The sequence below is a fragment of the Morus notabilis genome, unplaced genomic scaffold, assembly GCF_000414095.1.
Source record: "Morus notabilis unplaced genomic scaffold, ASM41409v2 Scaffold550, whole genome shotgun sequence".
Classification (NCBI taxonomy): Eukaryota; Viridiplantae; Streptophyta; class Magnoliopsida; order Rosales; family Moraceae; genus Morus; species Morus notabilis.
In genome coordinates, this window is record NW_010364233.1 from 1 (window position 1) to 17,790 (window position 17,790).

The following is a 17,790-nucleotide window of genomic DNA, read 5'->3' on the forward strand; positions in this document are numbered from 1 at the left end:
TATTATAATTTTTTTAGGATGCAGGTGAACAAAGTATTTTTTTTTTTTTAAATACTTTTGTCTTTAACGTGACTGAGGAATGGTAACAGATACTCTAAAATAAAAGAGGAAATGGGAAGACTTAAAAAGATAATAAAAGATAGGCAAAAGAGTAGAAAATAAAAGAGGAAGGGGGAAGGAAATAAAGAAAATATCATGAATTGACCAAAATAAACAAAAGAGGAAAAAAAATACATATAGCATACAAGTCTTATAAAGAAAAACAAAGGATAAAATAGGAAAGTAAAATTTGACCAAGCACCTCCATGAAGTTAGTTCAGGGATTGGTATAAATAAAAATAATAGAAAGTGACGTTAGATTTTTTTTTTTTTTCATAAATGACATATCTTTTAAATTAAATTTAGTAAATAGCAAGTTTTAAAATATTTGACTCACTAAAAGTATCTCTTATAACAAACTCTACCTCTTAACTAGTTATAGTTTAAAATGTGAAAATATAAGATTAATTTTAAGGAGTAGAAATAAAAGTGGATTCCATTTTAAGAGTATTTTTAAAAATTACCCTGGTAATTTTCTCATCTTACAATTCAGATTGGATCCTTAAGCTGGGCTCTTCTCAACAGACTTGTAATATACATCATTTATGATCAAGTGCCTTTGTTTGAACAGGAACATCTAAGTGATAAACGCATTCCTCTATGATCTTACTCCTCCCCGGATTTATTCTAATAAACTTTTGTGTATTTCCATCTTAGCATAAAAGTAGAAAAAAAAAAAAAAAAAAAAAAAAAAAAAAAAAACATAATACTATTGAGATTGAAATAGTAAGATGTGATTGACGAAACGACCTCATGCGGAGGACATGATTAATCAACTCTGCCGGTTGTTGAGGATCTATGCTTGCTGAAATATCAAAGCTGTTTCTTGTGAAGTGGTACTAAGTTCAATCAAATAATGCTTACACCTTAATGGGGATTAATTTAATCTAATTTGACTGTAGATATACATACCATTCCAAACTCCAATACAAACCTGGTTTTACGCCTTTAATGTTCCAACAAAACTGGCTAATAATAAACCTACATAATCAACACATGAATTTTGCCTGTCACATCATGCCACAATGACAAGTCCATTACCAAAAATTTTAAAAAATAAATAAATAAATAAGCCCTCTGAGTCTGTCTAGTGGGAAGCATGTGAACCCAAAAACGTTGTTAAGTTGAACAGTTTTTGTGCTGCCCAAAGATTAAATTGCAGGCCAGGACTCATGAGGGGGATGCCTCAGAGGGCCGAATCAGAAACCATGACCCAAAAGCAAACCAACAAGAAAGATAGTGACAAATTCATTAAACGCACGCTTGTTGGATGACACAGTGAGAAAATGACGAGCTTGGTTTTACACTTCTGCAAAGCAGATTAATATAATATATATATATATAATTAAAAAAAATGACAATTATCGTGGACCACTTGGTGGGTTTTTTTCTTCTTTTTTTTTTTTTTTTTTTTTGCCATACTTCTAAATGATTACCTGTGGGCTTTTTGAGTGCCTTTTTTTTTTTTTTTTTTTTTTTTGGTCTACATCCATCGATAATCCAATGGAGTAGAATCAATCCACAACTCTTCTCCCAGCTCTTTCAATGAAGGAATTTTGTCTACTTATGTATGTGTAGACATGACAAGGGTTGAGGAAGAATATGTACATAGCAAGAAATTTATAGGATGGATTTACGGAAAGGAATAGAATTTGGTAGCTCGCATTTATGAGTGAATTTATACGGGTGTAGTTTAGTTGTGAGAGTGAGATTGAGAAAGAGGCATGCCATTTTAGTGAGGGTATAAAAATTTCTGTTATTCTTTAATCATGGAAAGATTTTTATGCTCTTATTTTGAAATTTTTTTATATTAACTTAAAAGGCGGCAAAATTGTTATTTAAAAAAAAACAGAGATAACGGTAAAATTCTAAGAGAATATCACAAAATTAGAAAAGCGTCGCAATTTAGGATGTCTGAAATTCACAAATTATGAATTTTCTAATTTAAGTGTTGGATTAAAATAAATCAATCTGATTATAAATTTGATGGTTTAAAAAGCGTCATTATTGATAGATTTTTAATTATTTCTTTAGAAAATCATTTCTTGTAAGTGTCAGTGATTAACTCGTGGGTGGCAATAAGGTGATTTGTTTTCGACGTTACTCATAAATACAATATTTTTTTGTACCACTTTCATGTTTGAGACACGTATCAAATCTCCAAGAAAAAGCATAATAAAGCTAAATAAGATAATAATTTGTACATTCTTTTCAACAACGCGATGATCTTATTCAATCTCTTTCTAATTAATTATTAATTTGAGTTTTGCGTTACAGATTTGGTGTGGTGGGACTACTTGCCAAGTAAGATTGCTTTCAATGAATAAGCAGAAGGGAATACAGAGAAAGAAAGAGAAATAGTTTAGGTCCATATAAGCTATCATTAGTTATTATGACTAAGATCTATTTATTGACAACAATGAAATTCGCTTTACATTCATTTGTCACAGAAAGCGTCAAGATTGGCTTTTTTCGCGAAAATAAGTCAATTGTAAGATAAAAGTGATTCTCTACTAATAAAGGCCGTTTCTGTTGAGAAATTTGTTAATCTTTTTCCTCTTTCTAACTTTGCCAATTCATCTTCCAAAAATCTTAATTGTAATAATTATTTTTCTGAAAATTTAAAAATAGATTTAATTATTAGAAGAATATTTTAATCCGTAACATGAACATAAAAGGGAAAATAACAATACAAAAAATGGGATAAAAATTATAGATTCCCAATGAGAAGAACAGACACATTTGCTTTGTAAATACTAATTGCCTTATTCTTTTCACTAGGATTCTGACAGAGGACATAAGTTTTTACATTACAATAATTAAATAAAACAAAAAAATACAAATAATCTTTTCTTCGTCAAAGAATTGGACGCATCAAAGGAACACTTGGCTAACACGTCATGTAATAAACCATGTTGGAACTTGAGAGAACCAACCTGCACCTTAGAATGTATGATGGGCCCTCATTAAAAACTCCTGGGCCCAGTTTGCATTAAGCAAACTTTTAGGTGAAATCAAAGCCCTAGATTACTGATCAGTGATCACTACTCATCCAAATAACACGGGCTGTGGCCTCTTTGATTTTCTTTCTCTTTTTATTTATTTTTTGAGTTAATATTTGATTCCAATTTACGTCTGTTAAAAGAAAAATGGAAAACAAAAAGGAATGCTGAGGCACATATGACAAAACAAATAACAAAGCAATATGAGAAATGAGAACTCCCATGACGAAAAAATTGAGATAATATAATAGATTATAGTATCAACGATAATGATGATGACGATCGCTTATGGGAAAAAGCAAAAAAAAAAAAAAAAAGGAAAAGTGAAAAAATTAAAGAAGTACCAAAGGCAAATCGAATCCGAAGAAAAGGGCCAAAGGAAAATGTGTGTGTGTGTGTGTGTATATATATATATATATATATATACATATATATCACTTTTCTTTTGCATAGAAAGTATGGGTATGAATGGACGTGGAGACTATAGCTGTCTTGTGCAAGAGTGGGTCCCAAGTGGTATCAATTAGCCAATTGTAAACCCCATAAAAAAATACCCAATTGTAAACCCCATAAAAGAAATTCTTTCGTATTCACAAAGCAAAGGTTGAGAATTTTTCCCTAAAACATATTTATGGATTGCTAAAATGAGTCTCCATGTTAGCAATCATTTTTATTATCTCACCCACGAGACTACCACTACGTATGTAAATTAATTACAACCAAAAACAAAAATAAAAATCCAAAAAAAGAAAGAAAACATACCTCATCTTCAATGAATAAGAGGTTGAAAACCATACTTAATTACTTCTACCTTGAAAACTCAATTTAGGAAGGAAAACAAAAGAAAGAAAATTTTGCTTGACCGGATATTGGTGCACTAAAAGGAGAAAAAGAAGAAGATAAAAAAGATAAAAAAAGATAAAAGGAAAATGAAAATGACAGAAAAAGGGTATGAATATGATGTCCAATGTCCATGTGATAACCATCTTATCCAAATCCCTGCCGCAATGGAAGGAATATCAAGTTGAAAAAAATAGGAAGAATATCATAGGTTCTTGTTAATTAGTGCTTACATTTTCTTATGTTTCATTCTTAGAATCGTTTGAGTTAATTTATTCCAAATCTAACATTATCATCATCAGTTTGAAACCAACTAATAAAATAATTGTTGGCATTTTTCACAAGTACGTTGCATTCCTAGATGCTGTTGTGATTTGTTGAAGTGATGACAAACTTAACACCAACTTTGAATACTAATTAATAAGCTGACTCAAAAAAAAAAAAAAAAAAAAAAGAGCTATTTTGTTATTTTTCTAAACCATGTTCTTGCCAATTTATTTGTACATCTCAATTAAATTTTATACTTAATTGGCTACGAGCAATTCATGACTTGTTTCTAATGCCATGCATTATTAAAGAGTAGTCCACAATTAAGGCAGCTTAATTTTGTTACCTTTCAAGTTGATTAAACTATATATAATAACTAAACTGCAGTACTTAATTTGCATGTGCGTCCAGCATAAAGGGAACAAGCCCAAGATATTCTCCACATTACGATGCTTGGCTTTGTTACACGTCTTTTTACACTTTATTATATGCACGCTTGTGCACCGTGTAAAGAATATATAACTGTAAAATTTCTACACCCCGGATACCGCCATATATATATGTATATATATATATATATATATAGGTGGCAGATGGATAACATTTCTCTCGTTTTTATTGTTTTCCTTGGGTATTTTTCCCTCAAGGAAATGCAGAAAGGAGGGAAAAACTAATACCACAGTGTTTCAACAATAATAATAGCCTGTTCCATCATTAACTAATCTATACATATATATATATATATATATACACACACACATAATACAAGAATCTAAAAAATTAAGAGTTAATCTTAGAAATGGTCTATAAAGTTTATCCTCAATCTCATTTTAATTGTTGACTTTAAAAATGTTCTACAGTTAATTTTTTATTTTATTTTGTTTTAGTTCCTTCCGTCGTCTAAACGTTAAATTTTTTTACAGAATTTTTACAAAGTATGGACTAAAATTAAAAATATTTAAAGTTTATAGCAACTAAAATAATACAAAAAATGAAAGTTGATTTTCACAAATAGTCTGTAAATTTTAGATATTTCAATTTTGCTCCTTAATTCAGAAGATTCTGTCAAATATTTACGGACTAATTAACAGAATGATTGAAACTGTAACAAAGTAAAATTTTATGCACCAAATGAGAGACATGTTAAAAGTTAGACCAAAATGGAATTGAGAGTAAATCTCAAAGACTATTAGTGGAATTAAACCAAAAAATAAATAAATTGTCTAATCTATAAATTAAATTACAAAATTAAATACTAACTTCCTATAATAAAAAGGATCTGAAAGGAAAAATGTAAGAAAGTTTGCCATGTAAAACAAGTAATTTTTTTTTTCTTCAAAGCCCTTTAAAAAAAAAAAAAATGAGTTGCCATCATCCTACCTGGCAGGGATGGCTTTTACCTAATGAAATTTCGATCTATATATTAGTTGGCAAATTGGCATGATTACGAATCTTCGTCTCTTTCCCAAACTTTATCCGTTTGCTTTTACAATTCGTAATATATACATAAACAATACGTAACAACTGTACTAAAATTGACATCTAAATACGTAGACTGCGTTGATAAGGACAGCCAAATACATAACTACAATAGTTGGAAAATTTTTGTGCGTCCGTCCCCATGATATGTTTTATGAAGCCATCAGAGGTCAATCAACTACTTGATCAGCAAATTGAACTATTCAAACTATTCTTCATCGGGTTAATTATTGTAATGATTATGATTATCCACTACAAGTTTAACTATTAATGTTTGATGTGATGCTTTTATGCACACTCCTTTTAAATATTAGTTTCTTAATTTATTTTATGATTATTATTACTGTTTCTGAATTTTAAAAATTTTATTTATTTCACCGATTTAAATTTAAAATTTAAGTTCTTTTACAGTAAAAAATTATCAGAAATAGTCATATTTAATTTTTTTATTACAATAACAAGTTATCATATAAAATTACATCTCAACTCGAATTAAAAACTCAAATTAGCAAACTAAACGGACCTAAAATCATTCTCAATTTATCCTTTAAATTTTAAAAACTCTCACATTATACTATAAACTTTAAATTGTTCTCACTTAAATCCATATGTTGTAATTTTTATTAAAAACAGATAAAAAAAGAAAAAAAATAATATAATCACATGATTTTTCTATTTAAATTTTTGTTAAAATTAAATAAATAAAAATCACGATGCCACACTTACCTCCTCTTTTTCTATATGATTTTTTAACAAAAATTCTTAGAAAGACTTAAATGGGATAAATTTAAAATTGAGAGGGTAAAGCGAAAGTTTTAATGCTTAATAACATATGCATAGTTTATTATATATGGCCCATCAGTCATGGTTGCTTTTATTTTTTTCGGCGTATTTGGTTTCATTTATTTTAAACTATAAAAATACAAACTTGAAAAAAATACGTATATCATGATTAAATTAACACCTTAATGAGTTCCTTTTAAAAAAAAAAATTAAGAGTTCAGGATAAAATGGTGGGTCAGATTGGCAATATGGCCTGCAAGCACATAACACGCATGCATGGTTCAGGATTTATAGTTCAAATGTAAACAAAAGTTTTGGTTAATGGTTGTTGACTGAAGACCAAGTGAGTAAGCCTTTTTGATTGTCATAGGAAAAAGTTTATTGACCACTAATTTGTTAATTTGTGGTAAATAATGTTCATTTATGTCCGGTTGTTAACTTGTTGTTTAAATAGCAAGACTTGGTGATGTCTATTCCAGTGGTTCATTGATGTTGTCATTCTTTCACTTAATTTAATGGTCCGAAAGCTAATCTTGATCGGGGCGAGCGAACTAATTAATTAAACAATCAAAAGCTGAAAAAAAACAAAAAAACCCGAATATGAAGTCAATATACTTGTCTATAGTTCATTTATCTCTCTTCTTAATTTATTCGTCTTTATAGTTTCTTACCCTGTTTTCAAAAAGCACAATAAGGACATCATAATACCTTCCATCATTTTCACATTCCATTGTAAAAAGGATCAATATAAAATGTCACGTTTGATATCTATATCATACCCATAACATGGAAACATGATGAGAAAAATGACCTGAAATAAAGTAAACTTTTCCCTGCAAATTAATTTCATTTGAGGTTCTCTATTTTTTTTTTTTTTTTTAGTTATAATTGGAGTGGATGTTTCAAAGATGGAAAACCGGGGCCTCAGAAACTAATTTTTAATAAATCTCTCATCATTTTATGACAAGATAAACAAATGAAAGGAAATAAGGAGTACAAGATTTAATCATATGCGACCTTCTTGGATAATAGGATAACACTCTCGGGACAAAGACAGAAAAAAAAAAAAAAAGTTGAATTTCTTTTCCTTAACATTAATATAGCTTTTGTTTTCTAGTTATTTTTCTTAATATAGTTTAACTTTCAACATGTTTATTATATAGAAAAAAAAAAAAAAAAAAACCTCACAGTTCCCAATTATAGTGAACCCGTTTAGAAAGACGTAGAGCAATTTATAAGGAACTTGTACAATATTAATGCAACAAAAACACTTTAATAATTTTTTAGCCAAATAAAAAAAAAAGTAAAATTAATTGACGACCGTAATATGATGTTATGTTGCAAAGGTTGGCCCATGTTATAAATTATAGGTTTATCATTTTTTACATTTTAGGGCTACATTATACTTTCAATGCGCCAAATTCATGCATCCTATTATTGGAAGCTTTTAAACTCAGATTATAGCTAATGTACCAAGTGACTATCTAGTTTACTATTTGTATAGTAGCCTAACAAAATTAGAAGATAAATACAAGTGAGGACACGAAGTTAGAAAGAATCTTGGATAATTATAAGATCAATTAGATTATGCTCTTAGATTATATCATGAAGTGTCACTTTGCATCAGTTTGACTAGGCAAGCAATTTGGCTAGCTTAAGATAACATGTTATGAACAAACGTGCTCAATGGAGGGCTAAGAAATAAAAATAACCCAACGAAAAAAAGGGAAAAGGGAAAAGAAAAAAATGGTAGCAGGTTCTTTCTCCGTGGGGGCAAAGATTAAACCCCTGAGGAGCAACGCAATTCGCAAACAACACCAAGGACTTATATGGCATTAAAACTTTTGTGGAGCCCATATTATGAACAAAACTATATCAGGTGCTATTTGAAGATCACGTTCAACTTAGGAAAAAATAAAATAAAATAAATTACTATTTTGTAATACGTTTGTGAATTTTGTTTTGTAGTGTATTGGGGGTGGGACTTTCAATTACTGTTTGTTTGTCTGCATTTGGGCTTGTAATAAAAGATAAGACGTCACATCTATTTTTAATTTTTTTTTCTTTTTTTGATGGAATTTTTTCATTTTTTGTTTTTAATAAAAAATAAATTTAACATTTCTCTATGCCGACGCTGTCAGTTTCGAGTGATTGTAATAAGCCTCCAGATTCCAGGTTATATGAAACGTGGTGGCTTTCCGACGACACGTGTCACTGAAGTTGTTTTTGAGGTGGGCTCCAACCGAAACGTGTGGGGACCACGTGCCTCTTTTTTCACCTGGTTGTCATTGGATGCTCCCTCCCGCTCCACCCCAAAAAACAAAATGAAAAAAGAAAATCGTAAAATCTCTGGCTTTTTCTTATCATGTCTTATTCTGTTACAAACGCGCTTGGACAGTCATTTGTCTCTCGCGCGTAAATCTCTTTTTCTTTTCTTACAAAAAAAAAGGGAGATTCTATGGTAGGGGATGTACTTTCCCCTACCGGTAGGGTATTTACAATAACCATTGGATCAAAATTAAAGGGTTAACATTGAAGCTGTGCACGGGAATTTTGTAGGCTATGTTGTACTTGATTGCACCCGAATAAAATGAGAAAAAAAGGGTCCTTTCTTCCTCATCGTTACTGCAATTCTTGAACACCATTGAAACAACAAGACGCACGACTGCGTATCAACACCCCCACGGCGACGGCGGAGAACTCCAAGCGACAGTGCAAACCTTCCTCCCCGACGGCGACACGGACCCAAATTCTGATGACGGCGGAACCTGCTCCTTCCTCGACGGCGTCGCGAAGCCGCCTTCCCTCGCCGCGCCCTTCCCCACAACGGCGAACTCTCCTCTCTCCAGTCAAGCGATTTTCCCAAATGGTAGCGCAAACCCAACCCTGACACCCACCTGAGAACACGAAGTGCCACCATCGTGGATCTGAGTTTATGGATGAAACTTTCCGGAGCAAGCTTTCACTATCTCTTGTCCAACAATGCCACAAAAACATAGCGGCCATTGGGTTCAGTACTGCCTTGGCATCAAAAGCAAAGTATCGCATGAGTTTTGGATTAAAATCTTCGAGTCTCCGATCTCCCAAACTTTCATTGATGTCACCCGCAATAGATATGAGCTTCTGAGCACCCTCTTCCAAGCCCGCAACTAGGAAATGACCAAACTCTGTTGTGAACTTATCCAGAGCTTGGAATGACAAGCGGAGGAGGTGTGGTCGATCAAACTTGGAGAAATCATAATTGTTCAAGGTAATGAGTGTAATTAGTTTGTTGTGTTAATTGTAAATAAACTCTAATGTGTATAATTATTAATTAGTCTGGGCAATGTTATTTGAGGATTTGTTAAACGAGATCTTGGCAAGGGTTCCCTTCCTCCGTTTATGATATTTCGCCTCCGTTAGGTTTGCAGACGGTGGAGCTCGCCGGAGGTGGTGGAAGAGTTTGGTGGAAGATGACGATAGGGGAAGATCTGCTTTTTAAGATTTGATTTTTTCTTTTCCCGAGAATAAATCTTGTAATCGGGTGTGTGAGGTTTTAATTCAATTTTAGTATTGCTTCTTCTGTTAAAATCTGAGGATTCTGCACATTCAGTCTACCGGTAGGGCGAAAGTACAGCACCCTATCATAAATTTTCCAATATATATATATATATATATGTGTGTATATCTCTTTTCTTTGGGAGGGGGTCTCACACCGACATGCTAGTCCTCATCGTAGCTGATAGTTCCCTCTTTATTGCATTTCATTTCAAGAGAGACAATGTGGTAGTCTGGGATTGGCTCGTCTCCCATCACATTAAAATGAGGAATCATGTAGGGTTCTCCATTTCTAACTAAGATTTCGGATTTATTATGGACAGATTGAGATTAAAAAAAAAAAGTGTATTGTTTTTAATTTTTCTTGTCTGTCCATATTGCGTAAGGCGAGAGTGTTTTTTTTTTTTTGATAGATTAGGCGGGCGGAGGGGTTTATAAGTTCTATGGTTTACATTCTTTGTTAATGAGTTGAAAGACATGTAGGACAGTGTCACAGTGGCATAAAAGATGATAAATTGTCTTGTTGATTTCATTTGGCAAAATTACGGATTTCTCAACCATCCTAAGTGAAGACCCTACCTTTCAAATTTTCTCATTTAATAATGATTTTTAATTATAAATATTAAATAGAGATTTTTAAGGGTTTCCTATTGGGGAAAAAAACAAATTATAGGTGTACAGACAATCAAAGTATTGCTGTGATTGGTTAAGCTGTTATACAATTAGGACACAATTTTAAATTGTTATATTAATGAAAATCAATTTAAATCAAGAAAAGTACGCACATAACAAACTTAATTTTTGAACAGTGTAAGGGTTAAAATATGCATGGTTTGTATTAATGTAAGTTAATTGTTGTTAAAATTTATTATGATTTTAATTTGAACGGACATTTCGATACAAAAATTCTATTTCTTTTTTTTTAAAGGGTATTTTGTATGATAATTTAGAAATGTTTGAAAACATCACAACTAATAAAAATTAATACTCACTCAAAATATCATTGTTCCAATTAATTTATGGTGTTACGCACTGTTAGTGTCCATTAGCATTTTTACTGTAACGAATTACAAGAGGTAGGGGTGACCGGGGTGAGAAGCGTTGATTTCAAGAGAAGCACAACTAGTTAAATTAAGTGGACGTTTGGTTCATAAATTCAGAATTATGAATTAAAATTATTTTCATTTTATGTGTATTTTTTATAAGAAAAAAATATTATAAAAAATTATAAATTATAATTTAAAATTAACGTAAGATCAATCAGAATTCAGAAGCAATGGAAGGGAAGAGTTAACTACGAGGTTATGGTGCTGACAAAGCCGCTGTTTAAATGCTTCAATCTGAGGCGTCAGATTATATATGGCTTTGAATTAACGATGAGGCGATAATGTTTTTTGACTTCTTTCACGAACGTAGTTCTAGGTGGGGCTTTTATGGTACTAATGTACTGATTTCATCTCAGAGAAACACAGTGCTTACATAGAAATCGCCAACTCCACACAGTGCCAACGCAGCTTTTCACTACAATGTATTGTAATTATTTATTCCATAATTATATCATAAATCCTCTTCATTTATGATAACAGTGCCGTTTTAAATATATATTAGTTTTTTAACCTCCTCCGCATATATTGTTGTGTTGTAAATACTTAAAAAATAAAAAAAAAATGTGTAAAAATAATAATTAACAAAAAAAATTAAGCAATTACACATTTGAAGAAATTATTTTGATCAATTAAAAATATATATAAATATATATAAAAAAAATTACTCTCATAAAAATAAAAATAAAGTGAGGAACAATATACTCATAAAAATCATACAAAAAATTAAATGTAAAAAAATTCACAAAAACATAAAAAGAAAAAAGGAAAAAGAAAAAGTAAGTGGAGAGGCTGCGACCTGACAGACCCATAAAAACAACTTTTAGCATTTTAATGTATTGTTATATGTGTATATATAAGAACTTTGCACTTTTAATCACTATGGTTGGATAAAAATTTTAACGGTCTAATTAATGAGTATAAATATTAAAAATTTACAGCAAGTTACAAATCTGTTATAAATCACATATTTAATCGTTAAAAATTTAATTGAATAATTAAAGTAACAATAACTATCTATAATTAAAAAGGATAAGTCCTATAAGTGAAGATTCTTTATACATGTATTGTTGTAAAAAAAAAAAGTGTAATTGTCATTAAAAAAAGTAATCAGAAGAAAGCAAATAAATCTCAAGAATTGATAATAGTTTTTGGTTTTTACTACCCTTTATTAATTTGTAATGTAATTTAATTACATATTTTAATAACTGCGATAAGAGGTAAAATAAAACGAGCCTGATATCATTTAAATACAAAAAATAGTTATAGATATATAAAAATACTTAGTCATTCTAGTTATATTGACGACTTTCCAATTGTACAAAATAAAAATGAATCTCACGACTTATAAGGATAATTATTAATTAGGTCTCCTCACTTCTTTATGTTTAAATTCTTTATTTTAAGGGATTTTTTTAATATGTTAACATATCGGTATAAGTGAAAAAAAAACTTTGAAAAATTAATTAGAAAAACCTTTTGGGGCAAAAAAAAAAAAAAAAAGGAAAAAATAATCACAAATTTGCAGAAGAGAAATCAACAACAATATTCTGAAAAACAGATCAATTTAAGGTGGAGTATGAAGAGCAAAATGGCGACTCACCCCTCAGCAATTATCTCATCCGATTGCGCAAGTTGCCCCTGGAAAAGGACTTGCAACTAAAGCGCAAAAAAAAAAAAAAAAAAAAGGATCTGCAATGGACGAGAACCCAGAAGAAGAAGAAGAATAGAGCATGAGAAAGATTAACGGTGTCTTCATTTACATAAATCAAGTCATGAGTCAATACTCAAGTTATATTAAGATAGTGTTTGTTGTCACATAAATTTAAATTTAATTTTTTATTATAATATTTTTCTCTCACATACATAATCTAAATTATGGTTTGAGTTGTGCGAATAAATACACCTTAAAAGTTATAGAAATATGAAATGAAATAGCCATGTTTTTATTTAGAAAATTAATCATTTTATTGACTTTTTTTTTAGGATTATTATCACTGATATTCTCTGAACTTTAGAGTCATTCTTAATTTGCCCTTTGAACTTTAAAAACTCTCATTTTACTCAATAAATTTTGAATTGTTTCCACTTAACCCCTTATTTAGTAATTTCTGTTAAAAACATATAGAAAAAAGAGAATAATACAATCACATGATATTTTTGTTTTGGATTTCTATATAAAAAAATAGATAAAAACTACATAACTACACTTAACCCCATTTTTTTCTCTATGATTTTAACAGAAATTCAACAAAAGGGATTAATTGAGAACGATTCAAAGTTTAGGGAAGAAAGTAAGAGTTTTTAAGGTTTAAGGAGTAAACTAGGAATGACTCAAAAGTTTAGGAGCACTAGTGAGAATAATCTCTTTTTTTACACTTGGAAAAAAGTCTCCACGCAGACTTAAGCCTCATTCAGCTCTTCAATTTGAGTTATTAATTCTAGTTTGTTAAAGTAAAAAATTCCTACAAAAAGTCGTATATAACTTATTCTGCTACAGTAAAAAATTTTTCACAAAAAATTACATATCAATTTAAATTAAACTCATATTAGAGAACTAAACGATGCCTTAATCATGACAAAATTGAGTGAGTACATTTAAAGTTATAATAGAGATATAGTTGGCAACTACACGCCACAGGATTTTAATCAAATAATAACTAAAAAAATAACCTTCCAATAGTTAAGAAAAAAAGGAGGTGCACCAGAGAAACTGAGAAAGTCACAAAAAAAATTCTGCTGCTTTCTTCCCCACTATAAGGATATGCAAGTGATGTCTTTTTCCCCCAAAAAAAATGCAACATTCTACAAGTTGCAAATTAATTACGAGACGTTTTAATTAATAGATTCAGAATTATGATTTATGATTTTAATTTTTAAAATTTAAATTTTTTATAAAAAAAAAATACTGTAAAAAATTAAAAATTATGATTCAGAACCATAAATAAACCTTTAAAATAAACATCTCATAATAATTATGCATTTTAAAAGTTAAAATCTTACCCCAAGTCCAATCATGAAAAAAGAATATTGCGAGGGCTGGGTCACTGTTAGTTCTGGGTCACTGTTAGTTCATGAGTCGGAATTTGCAAATGAACAAGAAAATGGGGTTGCGAAAGACCGTAAATTTGTTCAAATCTCACGCTCCACAAACAACTGATTTTTATTTGTTTTCGTTTCAGTTGAGAGCAAACAATTCACGGTAAGCACGCAAGTGGGCCTGTAATATAAAAAAGGCACTATTTCATGGAATTTTTCATTCCTTTTTTTCCCCGTTGCTGAAAACACATTATTTCAGTCTTGATGTACAGTTACCTTTTATTGCATAGTTAAACTTTCTATTTTTTAGTTTTTAGTTTTTTTTGTGTGGTTTTTTTTCTTTAACTAAACTATTATTGATCATCAGTAGCCAAAACAGAAATAAATAAGTAGGTGATTTGATTGTACGATTGAAAGTGTTCAATACATGTCGGGTGAAATTGAAATTAAAGTATTATTTTCTAAAAGACGTGAAAAAAAAAAAAAAAAAACTTAACAACGATGTACAGTTTGAAACTGTCTAATCTTCATTAGGTTCGATCACATAATTTTTTTTTTAATTTTGATATAATTTTTACAAGAATTAAGAAACATGGACAACTCATCTGTTAAAGTAAAAGCAAAAACAATTGCTCATTACCAGCAATAATTTACATCCAATAGTTGAACATGAAAAAAAAAAAAGAAGATCAATTATATGTATCTATATGCTTTATTGACACAATGGGATAATGTTATCTTCGTCTCCTCTAATATATTTGGCTGATACAATCTCTGCCATTTTTGCCCCACGTGCTGTACAGGTTTCTGCCCCACTTTCAGTTACCTTTCGTACCAAAGTTCTGGGTACATACACATTGCTCAATTTGTGGTTATTTTAGCTCATTCTGACTGTTAGTTTTGTTTCCTTTTTCTTCCGTCCCTCCGTGTAACAATATTATACACCAAAGTTTTTTTGTTTTTGGATTAATTAATTTTACGTAATAGCAAAAATAAAGTTAAATAAAAGCGAATTTGCTATACATGTGCCTTTAAAAGAGGAAAAGAAAAAGAAAGAAAAAAAAAAGAAAAAACAAGAGAAAAAAAAATTGATACTTTGTCCATCTTTTGTGCTGTCCAGTGGGTTTTTTTTTTTTCCAGAACTCTGTGTGTTTTAGACATCCAAGTCGGTGAGGTGTTTGGTAATTGAAGGAAAGGCAATTATGAACGCCTGTGGTAGCAGAAAACGACTTTTGAACTCGTGGAAAACGACAGAGATGCTCTTCCCCTGTTGGATACTCAAGAATCTAACGTGAACTACCAAATTCCCAAAAAATAAGAAAATTCCAAGCTTCCAATTTTTCTCATTCCCTCTGAGTTCCTTTGACATGTTTTGCTTTGGTTGAAAGAAATCCTTATCAAGTGTGTATTTTCTTATTTGGCTACAGGCTTACAGTATTGTCCAGTTTTGAGTGGTGATTTTCATTTTTTTTTTCTTTGGCAGAAAGCGAAAGCACCTATATAAATGTAAAATGTTAAGTGACGAATTACCTTTACAAAAAAGTCACAAATAAATATGATAACCCTATAAATAGGTTAATAAAAATAGACCAAAGGGAAAGGAGTTAGACGATAGGTCATCATATTGTTGCATGAATGTGTAATTTCTTAGTCGTAATAAAAGCATTGCATGTGGTAGTTTAATAGTAGTTTTTTATTTTTTATTTTATCCCAATAAAGCTAAATAAATTAGAGAAATCCCACAATAAGATATGCACAAAAGGAGAAGAAAAAACAAACCCTCACGGCCATAAATGTATTAGAATTGTCGGTATCAATAATATTCATATCTTGTTCGAATTACTGTAGTTCATATCAAAGTTTAGTTAGTCTTACCGGGCGATAAGGATAATGGATGATTAATCCAAATACCTCATGTAATTACATATATATTTTTATATGTATTTCTATTTATGAAAGAAAAAAATCACACCATTATTTTTCAAATTCTCCAAAGTATTATGGTATCAAATATAATAAATACATGGGAAGTGACTTAGCGAATTTCGTTGATGAGAAAACCATATAATATAAAAAAAGTGTCGTGAAAATCATAAAAGTGAATACTATAAAACATTAGAAAGGGAAACTAGCCTATAATCAAAATCTTTAAGGACGCGTTTGGTTCATGGATTAGAATCATGAGATTAAAATAATTTTTTATTTAAGTGTATTTTTTATGAGAAAAAAATACTGTAACGAACTATGAATCATGATTCAAATCGGGGTATGAATCCCCCAACCAAACAACCCCTAAATTAACTACAATCCTATAATTTATGCATTTGATTCGATTGAGATTCACTTTCCTTATCAGTTTGAACACTAAATCTCAATATTTGAGGTAAAAAAAAAAGAAGTGAATTTATGCTAGGCCAAGGTTGCAATCACTATGGTAATATTTCTATAAGTCTTATGTATTATTTTGAATTTTACTTGAATTTTATGTCAACAACCATGATACAATTCGGACAAGGTAATCTATAAAAACAATGGGACAAGCTAATAGCCTACTAGGTTATTTTTACAAGGAGATGGTGATGTTAGTGTCTTTCCGGGATTCCTGCACTCAGAGATTAGAAGGAAAATTTCTTTGAATTAAGGGCCGTTCTTTTCGCTGATTCGAGTTTGTAATTTGAGTTGAGATGTGATTTTATGTGAGAGTTTTTTACTGTAACAAAAAAGTTAGATGTGATTGTTTGTGAGAGCTTTTTACTGTAACAAAACTTAAATTTTAAACTCAAATTGGTGAAGTGAACGGGGCAAGATTATGAAAGATTATCTGAAGGTTTCTAGTACATTAATCAAAAAGTCCAACCATCATTAATGACCGTAGATCCCGATAAAACAATCCTTCCACACTATTATTGTACAATTTTTTTGTTTTATTATTTTTAAAATCAAAGGCAAAGGATAGTGGAGAGCTAGTTTTATTCGTCGTATTTTGAAAAGCTAAAAATTCAGACATTGATATATAATATATCACCAAGCACAATCCATATGTATTGCTATTTTTTGTTATTAGAAATTCAACAAAACTAAGGGCTTAGATCGTCCCGATTGATGAAAGTGTGTTGGAAGTTAAGAATCAGTCTTTTAAAGTGGCAATCCATTGATCCGGGGAGAAGAGGAAAAAGAGGCGCAAGCCAGCGAAAAGAACAGCCAAAAACTCTCTATGAGCTGGACTGGCCACTACTACTATGCGACGGTGGTCCAAAGTCGTAATTTTTTTATTATTATTATTTTTCTCCCCAATACCGGATACAGCTCATCATCGTCTCCTCTCTTTGCTTCTCCCACAAGCGTTAAATCAATAGCTCTTCCCCGCTATTTTCTACTTTTCCAGGGGCTAATCCGTCATTTCATAAGCTTCTCAAAGTAAATATCCTCAGATAATTAAATTCAGAAGCACGCACCCAAAAATCAAAGTAAAAAAATAATTTATTTTAGTGATTAATCATATCTCTTTCCTCCTTTTTTTTCCCTAAAATATTTTATTTTATTGATTAATCATGTCTCTTTCCTCCTTTTTTTTTTCCCCTTTTTTTTTAAGGACCCTTATCTTTTTTCGCGTGTGTGAAAATATAAATTGGAATAAAATA